This window comes from Ranitomeya variabilis, chromosome 5 (assembly GCF_051348905.1).
Source record: "Ranitomeya variabilis isolate aRanVar5 chromosome 5, aRanVar5.hap1, whole genome shotgun sequence".
NCBI classification, from domain to species: domain Eukaryota; kingdom Metazoa; phylum Chordata; class Amphibia; order Anura; family Dendrobatidae; genus Ranitomeya; species Ranitomeya variabilis.
Genome location: NC_135236.1, coordinates 212,803,921 through 212,823,749, shown reverse-complemented (window position 1 = coordinate 212,823,749; position 19,829 = coordinate 212,803,921).

Genomic DNA, 19,829 nt, shown 5'->3' with positions numbered 1-19,829 from the left:
CAGTCCCAAGCTGGAAGCGGGATGGGAGGTATAAGTATATATTTGTAATGTTTATTATTAAATTTTATGATTTCTTTTACTGTAACACAGGTTTCCCATGGAATCCCGTGTTCGGGACCTTGTGACCGAACACTATGTGTGCGGTACAGTCCCGAATTTTACAGTTCGGGTTCACCCATTCCTAATGATAACCAGAGGTCTCCAGTAGACCTCTATGATTGTCATAGCCAGATTGCTATGATCGCCACTCAGTGGTCAGCACTCATTACAACTGAGCATTTCTGCTTCATACAGGCGATCTGATAATCGCCTGTATGTAGCAGAGCTGATCAGACAACTGCAGCTTCTAGTCTCCCATGTAGACTATTGAAGCATGAAAAAAGTAAAAAAAAAAGGTTTATAAAAATATTAAAAAACATGTAAAAAGTTCAAATCACCACCCTTTCGCCCCATTCAAAATAAAACAATAAAAAAAAAAATATCAAACATACACGTATTTGGTATCACAGCATTCAGAATTGCTCAATCTATCAATGTAAAAAAATAATTAACCAGATCAATAAATGGCGTAACAAGAAATAAAAAAATGCAGAATTAAGTTTTTTGGTCTCCGCTACATTGCAATAAAATTCAATAATGGGTGATCAAAATATCGCATCTACGCCAAAATGGTATCAATAAAAATGTTACCTTGGCACGCAAAAATAAGCCCTCACCCAGCCCCAAATCATGAAAATAGACACTCTACAGGTCTCAGAAAATGGCGCCATTTTTTTATTTTTTACTAGAGTTTGGATTTTGGATTTTTTTTTCACCACTTAAATAAAAAAGAACCTATACTTGTTTGGTGTCTATGAACTCATAATGACCTGGAGAATCCTAATGGTAGGTCAGTTTTAGCATTTAGTGAACATGGTAAAAAAAACTGTGGAATTGCATCGCACTTGGAATTTTTTTCCAATTTTTCACTACACGATGTGTTCAAACCAATGGTGTTGTTCAAAAGTACAACTTGTCCCACAGAAAACAAGCCCTCACATGGCCATTTTGACCAAAAAATAAAAAAGTTATGGCCATGGGAAGAAAGGGAGCAAAAAACGAAAACGCAAAAACCTCCGGTCATGAAGGGGTTAAATTCTCTACATGTAGCAATAGATAGGTAAATATTTAATTCAATTTATGGTTAAAAGATAACCTGAGAACATACCTATAAAAAGATGTTTGTGCATTCATTTTTTCAACAGTAGATGCACATACAGTATGTTCTCATTATACTTCATGTTTAGGAGAGACTCCTGTTTTTGCCTTTAAACAAATGATTTAATATACTGATTAAACATTCAGTACACTTAATAACCATATATTCTGCTATTTCCTTGAACCCTTTGCCTTACTTCTCTATGACATCTTTTACAAATGTCAATGTCTTACATTATTATTTGCACAAGTGATCCAATTTTCTTAACTTTCATTCATAATCTCTCAAGTTTCATCCCTACATTGACATCTTTTTACCTATTTCTATCATCATTCTGTCTTCATTGTAACATGCATTTGTAACATCAATAATTTTCAAGCAACCTTTCCTGACCCCACACTTCTCTCTAGTTAGAAGCAATCCTATTTATTTCTTAGATATTACTTTCTTGCCCAATTTCCATGTCTCACTTATCCACCTGGTCTCCTGATTGCGTTCCGTCACAGCACATTCATAACCTTTCCTTCATTTTTATCCGTCTTCATTTAAACTAGTGGTTGGAACACAGATATTAAATCGAGAAACATCCTTGGGATCCTTCTCCACATATTGCCATATATTGCAGCATTGTGACTTTTACAGTCAATCACTTGAAGTAATGTCAGTCACCTGCTATGTCAGCAGGACATCATTATGTTCCTAAGATGCAAGCATGGACTGTTAGAGAACCATCAAAGCAGCAAAATTGGGGGGCGGGGTATTTAACCCTCACACATTTTTGTTTTTCCCTCCTCTCCAAGGTGGCAGGGGATCCCACCCAACCCTGTACCTAACTTTAGGTGCCACTTCAAACCCACCCTCAACTCAGTTTTTTGACCTGCATGGTCTCTGAGACTCATTGCACCTGAAGTTTCTCACTTTTGAAGGTTCATACTTTGAGGGGTTTTTTTTTCACAATAGTTTATTTTGCTTGTTTAATGAATGAATAATGCAAAGTTTGTAGATAGCTCATAAAAATAAGTAGGATTTTCTTACAAATAAGGGGTTTTTCTTAGAAATGGCCTCTTCGGGTACTTTTTTTTAAATTATGTTTATGGTTATTAAAGGATTGTTTTTTTGCATCTGATTTTGTATACTCTCTTTTAATACAACACTATGAAGGTCACTGATTATTTTTATAGCCCATAAAATGTAATAATTAGATAGTAGAGGCAGTTTTCCAACCTGTGCCTGTCAGGCGCACTGCGCCTGCACTCGGGGATGCCAGCGATGCGCCTGACCCATTTAAACTATAAGTACTGCAATGTGTTTTCTATTTTACTACTTTTAGTTCTTATTTTACTACTGCTACTTTTTCTTTTTTTCTTTTCACTATTTGATTATTTGATTTTTCACTCTTTGATTAACAGCAGCCTCCTGTACTGAAGAATGTGTACATGTGTATTTGTTAAACTCCATCAATATTCAGTCTTATGGGCATTTAAGAAAATTATTCTGACTGTTGCTTTACATGGGAGCACTATAGCTGGTATTGATATATTGATGTTTTATATTTGAGCAGGTCCTGATTTTGGGGTGACCCCACTCAATTTGCACCCTCGTGCTTGAAAAATGGGGAGGTCCCCAAAATGTGAACAAGGACATGCAAACATGAAAAGAAATGGAAACAGAGTCTGTTACCAAAGTGGACAGGTAGGAAAATAACTAGCAGAAGTAGAACAAATTGTATATATAAGCTAAGGGTCAAGCACAAAAGCAGAAAGATCACATAAAAAAGTGCCACAAAGACCAATAAGAAGAAATAATCATGTTAATACAACATTTTTTAAAGGTATCGTATATACTCTAGTATAAGCCGACCCGAATATAAGCCGAGACCCCTAATTTTGCCACAAAAAACTGGGAAACTTAATGAGTCGAGTATAAGCCTAGGGTGGAAAATGCAGCAGCTACAGGCAAATTAAAAAAAAAAATAGATACCATTAAAAGTAAAATTAATTGAGACATCAGTAGGTTAAGTGTTTTTTGAATATCCATATTGAATCAGAAGCCCCCCCATAATGCTCCATACAGTTCATGATGGGCCCCATAAGATGCTCCATAAAGTTTATGATGGGCCCCATAAGATGCTCCATACAAAAATATGCCCCATATAATGCTGCAGAAAGGTTGATCGTGGCCCCATAAGATGCTCCACAGAAACATTTGCCCTATACAATGCTGCATAAAGGTTGATTATGGCCCCATAAGATGCTCAATAGAAACATTTGCCCCATATAATGATGCATTAAGGTTGATTATGGCCCCATAAGATGCTCCATAGAAACATTTGCCCCATATGCTGCTGCTGCGATAAAAAAAATGACAAAACTCATCTCCTGAGCAGGTGGGGACAAGGACACTTGCGATATTCACCTGTCCCCGTTCCACCGCTGCGTGCCACTCTGTCTTCCGTCTCTATGCAGTGACTGTTCAGGCAGAGGGCAGCGCGCACACTAAACACGTCATCGCGCCCTCTGACCTGAACATCACAGCCAGAGGACGCAGAAGAAGGAGCCGCGGTGGAATGGGAACAGGTGAATATCGCATGGCTCACCTCCCCCGTTATACTCACCCTCCCGGTGCGGTCCCTGCTTCTCCAATGCGATGGCGCCGGCAGCTTGCTCCTATGTTGAGCGGTCACTGGTATCGTTCATTAAGGTAATGAATATGTGGCTGCACCCCAATGGGAGAGTAGTCGCATCCTTATTCATTACTTTAATGAGCGGTACAATGTGACCGCTAAACACAGGAAGAGCTGCGGGCACAGGAGAAGCAGGGACATGCAGAGATGCGTCTGGAGCAGGTGAGTATGATGGACAGCTATGATGGACAATTCCCCGCCGACCCCCTGGGACAATGACTCAAGTTTAAGCCGAGGGGCACTTTCAGCCTATAAAAATGGGCTGAAAATCTCAGCTTATACTCGAGTATATACGGTAAATTAAATAAATAAAATAGCTGAATCAGGTAATGGTGCATGATATAAAAATAGTACAAAGAACCAATTAAAAGTTCATTAAAAATAACAATGCAAAAAAGTGCCCAAAGAAAAATCCCTTTAAAAGTAATTTGTACTAGCTCAAATAGAAAACAGAAGTATATATATCATAAAATGCATAATAAAAATTTAATAAAGTGACCAAAACATAAAAAAAAAACAAATAAGGCAATGACAATGTGTAAATACACTGCTCAAAAAAATAAAGGGAACACTTAAACAACAGAATATAACTCCAAGTAAATCAAACTTCTGTGAAATCAAATTGTCCACTTAGGAAGCAAAACTGTTTGACAATCAATTTCACATGCTGTTGTGCAAATGGAATAAACAGATGTAAATTATTCGCAATTATCAAGACACACTCAAAAGAGTGGTTCTGCAGGTGGGGACCACATACCACATCTCAGTACCAATGCTTTCTGGCTGATGTTTTGGTGACTTTTGAATGTTGGTTGTGCTTTCATACCTGTGGTAGCATGAGACAGACTCTACAAGCCACACAAGTGGCTCAGGTAGTGCAGCTCATCCAGGATGGCACATCAATGCGACCTGTGGCAAGAAGGTTTGTCGTGTCAGTCAAAGTAGTGTCCAGAGGCTGGAGGTGCTACCAGGGGACAGGCCAGTACACCAGGGGATGTGGAGGGGGACATAGGAGGGCTACAACCCAGCAGCAGGACCGCTACCTCAGCCTTTGTGCAAGAAGGAAAAAGAGGAGCACCGTCAGAGCCCTGCAAAATGACCTCCAGCAGGCCACAAATGTGCATGTGTCTGCAGAAACTGTTAGAAACAGACTTCATGAGGATGGTCTGAGTGCCTGACGTCCACAGATGGGGATTGTTCTCACACCATGCAGGATGCTTGACATTTGTCACAGAACACCAGGATTGGCAAATTCGCCACTGGCGCCATGTGCTCTTCACAAATGAAAGCAGGTTCACACTGAGCACACGTGACACACGTGACAGAATCTAGAGACCTCGTGGAGAGCGATCTGCTGCCTGCAACATCCTTCAGAAACCAGTTTGGCAGTCGGTCAGTAACGGTGTGGGCTGACATTTCTTTGGAGATCCTCAGACCCCTTGTGAGACCATATGCTAGTGCGCTTGGCCCTGGGTTCCTCATAATGCAGGACAATGCCAGACCTCATGTGGCTGGAGTGTGTCAGCAGTTCCTGCAAGATGAAGGCATTGAAGCTATGGACTGGCCTGCCCGTTCCCCATACCTGAATCCGATTGAACACATCTGGGGCATGATGTCTCGCACCATCCACCAACATCACATTGCTCCACAGACTGTCCAGGAGTTGGCAGATGCTTTAGTCCAGGTCTGGGAGGAGATCCCTCAGGAGACCATCCGCCGCCTCATCAGGAGCATGCCCAGGCATTGTAGGGAGATCATACAGGCACGTGGAGGCCACACACACTACTGAGCATCATTTCCTTGCCTTGAGGCATTTCCACTGAAGTTGGATCAGCCTGTAACTTCATTTTCCACTTTGATTTTGAGCATCATTCCAACTCCAGACCTCCATTGGATATTAGTTGTGATTTATGTTGATCATTTTTAGGTTTTATTGTTCTCAACAAATTCCACTATGTAATGAATAAGGATTTACAACTGGAATATTTCATTCAGTGATATCTAGGATGTGGGATTTTAGTGTTCCCTTTATTTTTTTGAGCACTGTATATACACTATGAAAAAATATATGTATAAATACAACAGCAAGTTAATGTGTAAACATGTACAAATAAAGTGCTGATGTGCATGAACAAATTAATGGCCAAAGACGTAAACACAAAGTGTATAGTGTGTAAAGTAAGGTGCTAGATTAGAGAGCATCAGAAAAAAAGTCAGAGGGGCATTGATTACCAGTGATAGACATGCAGCCAGGTCCCCTACGCACGTTTTGGAAAACAACATTTACCATAAAAAGCAGAATAATAAATGCAAACTAACGTGTAAATGATCATTAGATTATAGTCAATGACATGTAATCTTTTTTTGTGATGTGTATATAGTTGCCTATAGTAAAAGTACATGCTTAATTGATTAAAAATGATTATTACAGCTGAGACTTGGTGCCTGAAGAGGTATGAAAAAATAACATGTCTGTGCCTCTGACCTTTCATTAGATTTAGCTTTTGACCCTGAATGACTTCTAGGGCATAGAGTGGAAAATCATTAAATCCAGCATAATTGAAGTCAAATATGGCAAACTATTAACCTCAGACACAATTAAGAAAGAAAAATGTAACTACAGTACAATGGAAAATCCTTAGATGGACAAAAAGAAAATAGGTAACTAACCTTGCTGCAGTGTGACGTAAACATGCACTTTTTGTTGTAAATGCATACAGTATGTAGAAGATTTGTTTTTGTAGTGGAGCAAATTTTCTGTACTTGATGACTTATTTTGCTAAGTGGATTTTCAATGTGAATCATGGCTGCAATGATGACTTTTCTTTTTCACAGTAAGAACACTTAGGGCTTGTTCATGCACTGAGTGTTTTCAGTTCGTTTTTATGTGGAAAAAAAGTAGTGTTTTCCAGAATGCAGAAAGTGAATGGGATTTCTGAAATCTCTTGCACATACTGCTTATTTATTATCTTGCAGATTTGAACATCCAAATCAATTTTTTTTTCAAATCTGCAGCATGTCAACTTTTTCAGTGTTTTTGTAGACTTTTGCACCCTTTAAAGTGAATGGGAAAGAGACAAAGGAAAAACGCAACACAAATGCATGCAAAAAAAAGCCGGATTACTTAACGTTAATGCTCTTTTATTGAGTCCACGACAGCACCCACATGAGAGAGGGATCCACCCATAGGAACAGGAAAACTACAGAAATTAAAGGGGCTGTCTGCCTCTCCTCCTCAGTTGGATTTCAGAGTACCAGAGGGACTGCCAAGTATTAAGTCAAATATACTTTTTTTTTGCAAATATAACCATATTTATATATAAATACCTATATACCACCACCAATACGTGATCAGTTTATATTTTACTTAGGGAGGGTGGTGAGTGGGTGCTCTCGTGGACTCAATAAAAGAACATTACCGGTAAGTAATCCGGCTTTTTACTCTTCGCCACAACAGCACCCACATAAGAGATTTTCAGAGAACCATCACCTGGGAGTGACCACCATGCTGAGGACAGCTTTCCCAAAGGCAAGTTCCGAAGAGCATGAAAGATCCAGCCTGTAGTGGTTATAAAAGGTGGACTGTGACGACCATGTTGCGTCCTTACATAAAAGCTCAATTGGGATGTCAGCCCTCTCAGTCCAAGAGGATGCCACCGCTCGCACTGAAAGCGCCTTTACACCCACCCTTCCAATTTTTGCCTTTCGCTGAGTATGCCAGGTAGATTGCATTCCTTATCCAACGAGATAAGGTGCCCTTCATGACCCAGTACCCCTGGGAGGATACAAACAGAGCCCTACTGTGTCTCCAGGCCCTAGATCTATCTATATATTTCAGGACCGCTCTCCTTACGTCTAGGATGTGCAACCTCTCTTCCTCTGGAGTGGAAGGATTACTAAAGAAGGAGGGAAGAATGATCTCCTGAGACCTGTGAAGCTTAGCTGCCACCTTAGGAAGGTATAATGGATCTGGTTTCAGTATAATCTTGTATTAAGATACTAACAGGAAGGATGGATCTTTGGAAAGAGCTTGGATATCTCTAACTCTTCTGGCAGATGTCAATGCTACCAAAAGGGCTGTCTTTAATGATATGTATTTCAGGGGAACAGACTAACGGCTCAAATGAAGAACCTGTGCATCCAGAACTAAATTTAGATCTGAGGGAGGAACCCGAGAAATGTGAAATGGGTCGCTTCGTTCACAAGCTGCGATGAACAGAGAGACCCACCTATCTCCTGCCACATTATAACCATAAAGGGCCCTTAAGGCAGATACCTGGACTTTTAGTGTACTAACAGACAGACCCAGTTCTCTACCACCCTGCAGAAATTCTAAAATAAGTGTGATTTGAAACTCCCTAGAGAGCGTACCCATATGGAATTCAAGGAACTTCCTCCATACTTTACTATAAATCTTTGTTGTAGATTCTTTCCTACTGTGCTGGAGTGTGTTAATTAAGCCCTCTGAAAATCCCCTTAATTTTAATAACTTCCTCTCAAGTTCCATGCTGTCAAGTGAAGACCCTCCACTCGAGGATGAAGGCATGGACCTTGAGAGAGTAGATCCGGGACCGATGGGAGGACCCATGGGTCAGTTATGGACATGGCCTGCAGCCAGGAGAACCAAGGTCTCTTGTACCAGAATGGTGCAATGAGGATTATTCTTGCCTTCTCCTGCCTGATTTTTCTGATGACCAGAGGTAACTGCATTATTGGCAGAAAGGCATTTGCCAGTTTGAACTGCCAAGGAACTTGGAAGGGCATCCATTTTCTTAAGATGATCTGCTATATTCAGGGAGGCGAATCTCTGCACCTGTTTGTTCTCTCTCATGGCAAAAAGGTCTATTTGAGGAAGACCCCCATAATTCTATGATCTTCCTGAATATGTGGCGGCTGAAACACCATTCGCATTGACGTAGTACATGACAGCTCAGAAAGTTTGCTTTTGAATTTTCTTTCCCCTTGATATGAAGGGATGAGAGAGAATGTAGGTAGGTCTCGGATAAATTGAAAATTTTTACAGCAGAAAACATCCACTTTTTTGATCGTGTTCCGCCTTGTTGGTTCACATAGGCGACCGCCGTGGTGTTGTCCGACAAGACTCTTACATGCGAACCTTGAAGCTGTGGAGGAAAATGATGCAGTGCATGACTGACTGCGTTCAGCTCTTTCAATTTGATGAGTCCTGCATCCCCTCTATGTTCCACTGCCCCTGGGCCAGGCTGTCCCCCATATGGGTGCCCCATCCTTCCGGACTAGCATCAGTGGTGATTATACTGGATGTCTTATTACCCATGGGACACCTCTAGAAAGATGGGTATCATCCAACCACCAAGTCAGGGATGTAAACACTTCTGTAGAAAAGGTTATTACTCCCTCCAGATGACCCCGCAAGCATTCTTCCTCATGGAGGACCTCATGCTGCAACCCCTGGGTATGGTATTGAGCCCATTGGACCACCGGAATGCAGGAGGTAATGCATCTGCCAAGAATGACACTGCTCCTCAGATAAATGGAATAGCGGGTAACAATTTGTCCCTGGGCACTTTTTGCTCAATCTGTTGCTCTTGTTAGTCTAGCCATACCAGCATCGACCTTGCCGTGCATGTGCTGGATATGGCTGGCTTAAAAGTCCCAGTAGAGGCTTCGCACACCCTCTTAAGAGAGGTTTCTGCTCTGCGATCAAGCCAGTCGGATAACAAACCCACATCGTCTACTGGTAGAGTCGATTGTTTAGATGTGGAGGCTACCGCCACGTCCACTTTAGGGACTTTGGTCCAGATTAATAATTCCTCATCACCGAATGGATGTTTTATCTTGGAAGCAGAGGGAAGGAAGCCCCGCGTGCTTCATTTTTTCCCATTCCCTCTCTACTAGATCCTTTACTGCTGGAATAACAGAGAAGGCTCTTTTCTTCCTCTGAGAAAGCCCTGCAAACATTATATCCTGTGTTATTAAGGCTGCTTTTGCATCTGCGCATCCCATAGTGTTCCTGACTGACTTGACTAAATTGTCTATACGATCTTTAGGAAAGCATGAACGCCCCTCTGCATCAGATGAGAGAGATGATGAAAACGTCTGCGAGGAGTCGGAAGCCTTTCACTGTTCAGTATCAAAGTCTGAATTGCAGATGGGAAACACCTTTTTTATTTTACTTGTATGGCCCTTAGGAATTTTGGTCTAGCCTAAAGTCTGAACCTCCTTAGTGTTTCAGTAATACAACCCTGACATAGTCTCTTAGGGTAGGAGTCAGGAAGGGGCCGTTTGCATAGTGCACGCTCTTTATGTTTAAATTTTTTTGTTTTCTTGGTATGAAAGAGGGAGGTATACAGAAAGAAGGGAAGTTAATTAATAGGTAGAGCCCAGCACACTCACCCAGTGAAGCTTATATGGTACCGGTTCTGGAGGTCGAGGTACAGTCAGAGTTCTAGGTGGGTTCGATGTTGCACCTCTCCAACTCCTGTCTGTGGAGTCTCCTTCCCTGGAGCATCCACTGTCTTTGCCCACGCTATGCGCCTGCAGGTTCGCTGGTGGGTGCGCCACATGTCTGCCTGGGGATGACATATTTGGCACACTGGCGGTTCTGTAACCACCGCAATTTTTAATTACCCAGGGCCTCGTTTTTTCCCTGCTCATGTGCGGTTGACCTCCGGCCTTGCGTTGACAGTACTGCCTTCTCCATCCTCCCCGGAAGTCATCCAGGTCACTTCTGGGGCAAGGAGTGCTTACTGGTCTACTGTGCATGCGCAGGCCGGCATTCTCTTCCCTGGCACTGTGAGGCATTAGTGGCCTTTGCACCCACATAAGCAAGCGTAGCTTTACCCAGACCCTGGCCTCACGCTATCCGCGACAGTGCTTCTGCCACCTGTGGAATCCCGGCGGCTGGACATCCCGGATATGAGCTGCTGTTCACAATGGACACTGCACAGGCAGCATGTATTGGTCCAGGTATTCTTCTTTCTTCCGCAGGTCCTTTGGTTCCATAGGAACAAGAAACCAACTGAGGAGAGGTGAACCGCCCCTTTTATTTCTGTAGGTTTCCTGTTCCAATCCCTCTCTCATGTGGGTGCTGTCGTTGCGAAGAGTAAAAGTGCATATTATACTCACTGTTGTTCTAGTCCATACATTTTTTTTGTACAGAATCTGCTGCAAATACTCAATATGTGCACATAGCCTTAAACCCTTCATGACATGGCGATTTTCTGTTTTGGCTTTTTTTTTCATTTTTTCCTTTCCTTCCTCAAAGAGCCATAACTTTTTTAATTTTACCATCAATATAGCTGTTTGAGGGCTTGTTTTTTTTGCAGGACCAGTTGTACTTTTGCAATACATCATTCAATTTACCACATAGTGTACTCGAAATAAAAAGGAGAAAAATTCCAAGTGTGTTGAAATTGCAAAAAAAGTGCAATTTTACAATTTTTTTTTTTTACCATGTTCAATTTATGGTAAAACTGACTTGGTAAATATGATTACCCAGGTCAGTACAAGTACGCAAATACCAAACATGCATAGTTTTTAATTTATTTAAGTGGTGAAAAAATTTGTAGATTGGAAAAAGAAAAAATGTTTGCTTTAGTCGCCATTTTTTGTGACCTGTAACGTTTTCATTTTTCAGGATCTGGGGCTAATTTTTTGCACCCTGATCAAAGGTTTTACTGATAGCAATTTGTGGTAGGAACGATGTTCTGATCGCCTCTTTTTTGCATGGCCACTGCAGCATTTCTCACTGCACCGTTTACCAAACGGATTAACTTCATATTTTGACAGATCAGACTTTTATGAATGCAGCCGTACAAAATATGCGTATTTTTTTAACCCCAAATCACCCCAGTCTGTTTTCACCTTCATGACCAGGCCAATTTTTTTCAATTCTGACCACTGTCACTTTACAGTGCCTTGCGAAAGTATTTGGTCCCCTGGAACTTTTCAACCTTTTCCCACATATCATGCTTCAAACATAAAAATACCAAATGTAAATTTTTGGAGAAGAATCAACAACAAGTGGAACACAATTGTGAAGTAGAACAAAATTTATTGGTCATTTTAAATTTTTGTGGAAATTCAAAAACTGAAAAGTGGGGCGTGCAATATTATTCGGCCCCTTCGACTTAATACTTTGTTGTGCCGCCTTTTGCTGTGATTACAGCTGCAAGTCGCTTGGAGTATGTCTCTATCAGTTTTTTACATCTAGAGATTGAAATTCTAGCCCATTCTTCCTTGGCAAACAGCTCGAGCTCAGTGAGGTTTGATGGAGATCGTTTGTGAACAGCAGTTTTCAGCTCTTTCCACAGATTCTCGATTGGATTGAGGTCTTTACTTTGACTTGGCCATTCTAACACCTGGATACGTTTATTTGTGAACCATTCGATTGTAGATTTTGCTTCATGTTTGGGATCATTGTCTTGTTGGAAGACAAATCTCCATCCCAGTTTCAGGTCTTTTGCAGACTCCAACAGGTTTTCTTCAAGAATGGTCCTGTACTTTGCTCCATCCATCTTCCCATCAATTTTAACCATCTAGCAGGCCCAAACCATGACGCCGCCACCACCATGTTTGACAGTGGGGATGGTGTGTTCAGGGTGATGAGCTGTGTTGCCTTTATGCCAAAAATATCGTTTGGCATTGTTGCCAAAAAGTTCGATTTTGGTTTCATCTTACCAGAGCACCTTCTTCCACTTGTTTGGTGTGTCTCCCAGGTGGCTTGTTGCAAACTTTAAACATTTTTTCTGGATATCTTTGAGAAATGGCTTTCTTCTTGCCACTCTTCCATAAAAGCCAGTTTTGTGCAGTGATCGACTGATTGTTGTCCTATGGTCAGACTGTCCCACCTCAGCTGTAGATCTCTGCAGTTCATCCAGAGTGAACATGGGCCTCTTGGCTGCATCTCTGATCAGTCTTCTCCTTGTTTGAGCTGAAAGTTTAGAGGGACGGCCGGGTCTTGGTAGATTTGCTGTTGTAGGATACTCCTTCTATTTCAATATGATCGCTTGCACAGTGCTCCTTGGGATGTTTAACGTTTTGGAAATCATTTTGTATCCAAATCAGGCTTTAAACTTCTCCACAACAGTATCACGGACCTGCCTGTTGTGTTCCTTTGTCTTCATGATGCTCTCTGTGCTTCAAACAGAACCCTGAGACTATCACAGAGCAGGTGCATTTATACAGAGACTTGAATATACACAGGTGGATTATATTTATCATCATTAGGCATTTAGGACAACATTGGATCATTCAGAGATCCACAATGAACTCTGGAGTGAGCTTGCTGCAATGAAAGTAATGGGGTCGAATAATATTGCACGCCCCACTTTTCAGTTTTTGAATTTCGACAAATTAAAAAAAAAAACAATAAATTTCATTCAACTTCCCAATTGCGTTCCACTTGTTGTTGATTCTTCACCAAAAATGTACATTTGGTATCTTTATGTTTGAAGCATGATATGTGGGAAAAGGTTGAAAAGTTCCAGGGCACCAAATTCTTTCACAAGACACTATATGTGGTAATAACTCTAGAACGCTTCAACGTATCCCACTGATTCTGAAATTGTTTTTGTTTTTACTTCATATTAGGGGTACAATTGGGTCGATATGATTTGCCATTTACCGTGTGGTGCTTGTTAAATGCCACCGTCAGAGATTAACAGTGGAATTTAATAGTTTAACAGCCATGAACGGAGCTCCCCTTCACGAGTGGCTGTGGAAGCACATGATGGCTGATTAAATCAGACATCTTATGTGGGGAAATATGCATGCTTGGTGTGTAAGTCCACATTAAAAGCATACATCATATGTTGTGAAGGGGGAACATCAGATATTTCACTCATAAACAGTGTCAAATCTGACAGGTTTCCAGTATGGCTATTACTGCTATGGTTTGTCTATGAGGACTGCATGGCTGTGTGCATGATTGTACCCATTTGTATTGTATATGGCTAAAACACCTAATCTCAATAGTTTAATTTTTTAGCCACATTCATTACAAATTGGTGTTACTATAACACCTTTAATAATAGTGTGTTCATATATTTGAGAAAAAATCTTTAAAATTATTGCGTCATTTTTCTATGCATAAAGAAACTAAGGGTATGTTTCCACAATCAGTAAACGCTTCGGGTTTGACGCTGCGTTCATCTGCAGCTTCAAACCCGCAGCGGTCAGAAGTTACAGCATAGTGGATGAAATCCCATCTTCACTATGTGTGCAGGCGTCGCGGCGCATCTTTCAAGACCGCGGCATGTCAATTTATCTTGCAGAGATGCACAGTCTCCACAACATAAATTTCCCGTCCAATGTATTGGGCGTGGTGATTCTGCATGGTTCAGTGAACACATGCGGAATCACCTGCGTTCAAAAGCCGGCATCGCTTTGGACGCAGCGGACATGTACTGCATCCATAGCGCTGCCAGTTCCTGACCGTGGAAACATACCCTAACAGTTTTTCAAACAATCTGAAGTTCAAATAAAAAAAATGCAAATAAACAGCCTAAAACTTTCTAATAGCTTGCAGTTATAGCACCAGGACCAAAATATATTGTGCATATTGGCATTACACCTGTATTGTTCTCATTATAAACCGAATAACTTGGTACAGAAATAGTTAAGGATCACCATGGTATTAATGATATAACAGTGGTAAATAAAGTACCTGGTTTCTTTTACGATAGTACTAAGAATATAATTCTGCGATGAAGAACATAATTCTGCACTGTCAGAAGAGACCTCATTTTCATCATTGGTTGGATCCTCTTGGTCCTCGATCATGCCATCTGTTGTAACAATTAGCAAGGATGAGCTACTGAATTTGATCGATAAGCAACATGAGTATTTTTTGCAAACAATTGAACACTTGGAGCTAAAATATAATCAGTATGAATTATTATACCATCTGTTTCATATTTCTTGTTCATGGCCAACAGAGGCTGCACATCTCCCATGGTAAAAAACGTATATATTGTTAACAAGTTGTAGCTAAAATGAATGTAAATCTGAAGTTTTAAAATATACAGAATGGTTTAAAAGTAGGTATGCAGTTGAATCAAGGAAATCACAACGGATTATAAGGCTAAGCATACACACCGATACACAACAAAAGCACATTTTAATCACATTTTATCACGTTTATTACATTTAACCCTGCTTAATCTTGGAAACGCTCAAAATATTTTCCATCAACGTTGCAACATATCTCGAATGACATTGCAACATTCCAGGACCTCATACAGAAAATGACAAATTCCGATCTACATCAATGTCCATCAATGTTTCCAAGATGAACACTTTTAATCTGTCCACTGTCTAAATCTACCTCAAAAACATTATTCTTTACTGCATCCCAAAGAAAGAAGTTCATTGGTATTAAAAAAAAGCACTCCCATGAAGATTTTTTAAATAAATCTGTGTATGTGTATGTAGTGTTATGTTACGGTGTTAATAAACTCATCTACCGTTGTCTTTTCTGGGATCCAGCGCCATTCTGCTCCTCTTCTCAGTGATGTCACAGCTCTTCAAACTCTCTGGCTCACATTGTGCTCGGTATGACCTGGAAGTTCATTTTACAATGTAAGCCTATGGACCATCACAAAGAGGATCCATATGCTTGTAGTGTAAAAGAGACTTCCAGTTCAGAGCATAGAGTGAGCTGTACAGTCTGAATAGCAGTGACGTCACTCAGAAGAGGAGCAGAATGGCGCTGGATCCCGGAAAAGTTGGTGGTTGGTGAGTTTATAAGCACATATACACATACATAGATTTATTAAAAAATATGCTTTTGGGTGCACTTCTTTAAGTTAGGTGATGGTGGCAGACACTCGTTGCTGCCATGTTATCTGACCCAATGCTGTCGGAAGCTGAGGTCAAGGTTGTCTATTACTGCAAAAGCATACTGAGGAGGTGTTATATCTTGTTAAAGCACTCCAGGAAAGTTAGCCATAGTCCTAATCTGTGGCACAACATGTTTAGGTTATTGTTATCATCAACACTATGTTTTATTTGAGTACTCATAAAATGTTATACAATTTCATTAATCCAACTGCACACTTACTTTTGTGCCACACAGATTACCATACGTATTGCAAGTAATTTAAAAGAAAAAAAGAACAATTCTCTCTCTCTGTATATAATGTTTTTTCTAAATTTTGCATATTTTATTAATCTGCTCTTTACCAACCTGTTTACTACTTGAATTTTTTTTGTTATATTTTACCTGTAGCAAATAACTAAAACATATTAGAGTAACCAAAATTGGAACAAATTCTTTCTGGTTACAACACATTGTTCAAGAGCATCTTTGCCTGCAGCAAGCAAATCACATTGTTGCTTAGATTTTCTAATTTATATTCCTACATTTTCCCTATTAAACTTTATTGTAAAATATCACCTAAATATCGCCTGTCGTTGAAACCTTGGAAAGTGGTTTTTAATATTTGGCAATTAATTGAACAATACAAATTATTTTGCATTCATATTCTTGGTGTAATCAAATTATTACAATAACAACATATACTGTATTTTTATTTGCTTCTGTTTGTGCGTCTTTAACTTGTTTTCATAGTTGTGTACATTTTAAGAATAAATAAATCATTTTCCCAAGACTTGTTAATCCCTTAGTGACCAGGCCAAATTTTTAAAATCTGAACAGTGCCACTTTACGGAGCAATAACTCTAGAATGCTTCAACAAATCCCAGTGATTTTGAGATAGTTTCTTTGTGGCACATTATAATTTATGATAATGGCAAATTTAGGTTGATATGTTTTGTGTTTATTTATAAAAAATATCAGAAATTTGACAGAAATGTAACAAAAATTAGCAATTTGCAAACTTTGAATGATTATCCCTTTAATCCAGATAGTCATACAACACACAAACAATAATAAATATCATTTCCCATGTCTGCTTTACATCATCACATTTGTAAAATGTTATTTTAGGAGGTTTAAAAATGTAGCAACAATTTTTCACTTTTTTCATGGAAATGTACAAAATGTATTTTTGTAGGGATCTATCCATGTTTGAAGTGACTTTAGGGGTCCTATATATTGGTAAACCCCCAAAAGTGATTTTTTTTTTTGCTCCCGTTCTTCCCAGGGCCATAACTTTTTTTATTTTTTTGGTCAATATGGCCATGTGATGGCTTGTTTTTTTGTGGGAAAAGTTGTACTTTTGAACATGATTGGTTTTAACATATCATGTCCTGGAAAATGGAAAAAAAATTAAAGTGCGGTGAAATTGCAAAAAAAATGCAATCTCACAGTTGTTTTTTGTTTAGCTTTTTTTTACTAGATTCACTAAATGCTAAAACTGACCAGCCATTGTGATTCTCCACGTCATCACAAGTTCATAGACACCAAACATGTCTAGGTTGTTTTTTTATCTAAGTGGTGAAAAAAATTCCAAACTTTGTTTAAAAAAAAAATGGTGCCATTTTCCGATACCCATAGCACCTCCATTTTTCGTGATCTCGGGTTGGGTGAGGACTTATTTTTGCACGTCGAACTGTCGTTTTTAATGATACCATTTTGGTGCCGATACGATCTTTTGATCGCCTGTTATTGCATTTTAATGCAATGTTGCGGAGACAAAAAAAATGTAATTCTGGCATTTTTACTTTTTTCTCGCTACACCGTTTAGCAATCAGGTTAATGCTTTTTCTATTAATAGATAGGGAAATTTTGAACACGGCGATGCCAAATTTATTTTTTTTATTGTTTTATTTTCAAAGGGACGAAAGGGGGGTGATTTGAACTTTTATATATTTTACATTTTTTTATATTTTTAAAAACATTTTCACTTTTGGCATGCTTCAATAGTCACCATGGGAGACTAAAAGCTGCCACAACCTGATCGGCTCTGTTATATATAGGCGATGATCAGATCACCTGCATGTAGCAAAATACCTCACTTGCTATGAGTGCCGACCACCGGGTGGTGCTCATAGAAATCCGGCAGTGACAACCATAGAGGTCTCCAGGAGACCACTGGTTGTCAAGCCAACCCATCGGTCACCCGCGATCACAGATTCCTGGCGCGATTGCCGGAAATGCATGTTAAATGCCACTGTCAGAGGCATTTAACAGGCTAACAGCTGCGGGAGGATCACAGAATCCACACCAAACAGGGGGAGGCGTCCAATGACTAAGTTCCGTCATTGGTCATTAAGGTGTAAAAAGAACACCCCCTGACATACTGAAAACTGTTGTCAGGTAATCTATTAACCTTTCCGGTGCTTTTCAGAAATTAATACAAAGCGGCATGGCAGGAATGAAAAAGTGTATTTTTGCCACCTAAATGTTGCTACCTTCTGAACAGGTCGCTGTAGCCGGCAGACTCTACACTCACCCACACTCTGTTAACCATTTCTATGATGTATTCACTCTTGACAGCAGCATTTAAGGGGTTAAACAGATATGGTCAGTGCCAACACTGATCGTGGCTAATGCAGCAAGTTGTCAGCTCTAGTGTACAGCCGACAGCTGAAGGATTGTCACATGTATGAGGATGCTATTCTCTTATATCTCAGGTCAGTAAAAAGATGTATTGGTGGTCATTATGGGGTTTAAGGGGTTTTCAGAGTATCTATAAATAAAAGCTTAACCCCTTCCCGACATGTACCGTACATATACTGCTCTGTGGGCGCTGCATTCTCGCAAACAGCAGTATATATGTATGGCGCCACCATCGCGCGGCCTCACGATGAGTGCTGCGGGTGTCAGCTCTATGTGATAGAATAGGGTCAAAGCAGCTTCAGTGCGGTAGTTTAGATGCAATTTTCTTATTTAGGAAAAGTAAATCATTGGAACGAAAGGAAATACTTATACAAACTATAGGAATTATGACAGAAATCTATATTTTATCTCCATTTTCATATATGGGAATACAGCTCTGTAATAGCTAGATTTGCTGGGCTCAGTTTCGACAAGGAGATACATTTTCAGTTTTACTGTAATAAGAGATTACAATTGGATTCATAGAACAGCTCTCGACAACCAGTTTACTAATGATGAATGTGTTTTTTCTTCAAAATGATTTACACTAATACATCTTGTTCACTTCTTTATTCCTTTGCCTAAACTTTGCCTAACAGCATGTCAGGCAGAGAAGAGAATATTATTCATGGGTAGCTCAATGAATCTCTTATTATATAGAGATACATTTTACAGCTCTATGCACAAACTCAGGCTTTCTTCACATTAATGCTTTAATGCATCAAAGCTGAAGCGAAATGCGCGTCGGGCCGTGCGGGTTTACCAATGGGGTATGTATAATTATGGCAATACAGTACCGCAGGACAACCATGTCTGATGCACTGACATGGCGTGCATCGTAGTGACTAGGCTATCTTGTATCGGATAGCCCCCATTCTTATATTAATTACTTACCACCGTCCTGTGTGTGATAAGTGCCCCCCATCCTGTGTGTGATGAGTAAGTTCTGCCCCGTCCTGTGTGTGATAAGTGCCCCCTGTCCTGTGTGTGATAAGTGCCCCCCGTCCTGTGTGTGATGAGTAAGTTCTGCCCCGTCCTGTGTGTGATAAGTAAGTGCCCCCGTCCTGTGTGTGATAAGTGCCCCCCATCCTGTGTGTGATAAGTAAGTGCTGCTGTAAAGCTGGCAGCGCTGTTCAAGCACCATGTATTTCCTTCAGGAAATGCCCATCTAGTTTATTATTCTTCTTCTCCGCGTATTCTGCAATTAATGCGGCCCGAACCGCTCGGCACAGAGATCCCGTTCAGGCGGCATTTTGAAGCCCTCGGTGGGGACAGGTGTACTATGTATTTTTGGAGTCGATCCGATTTGTAGTTCTTTTAAAAATCAAATTTTAAGAAAATTTTTTCCCATAGGAATTAATGGTGAACTTTCCATGACCCCCAACTGACATGGATTGAAGCCACAGCGCAGCTGCACTGACCTTACAAAGATTGCAGCTATGGAAATGTACGGTGTCTGTATA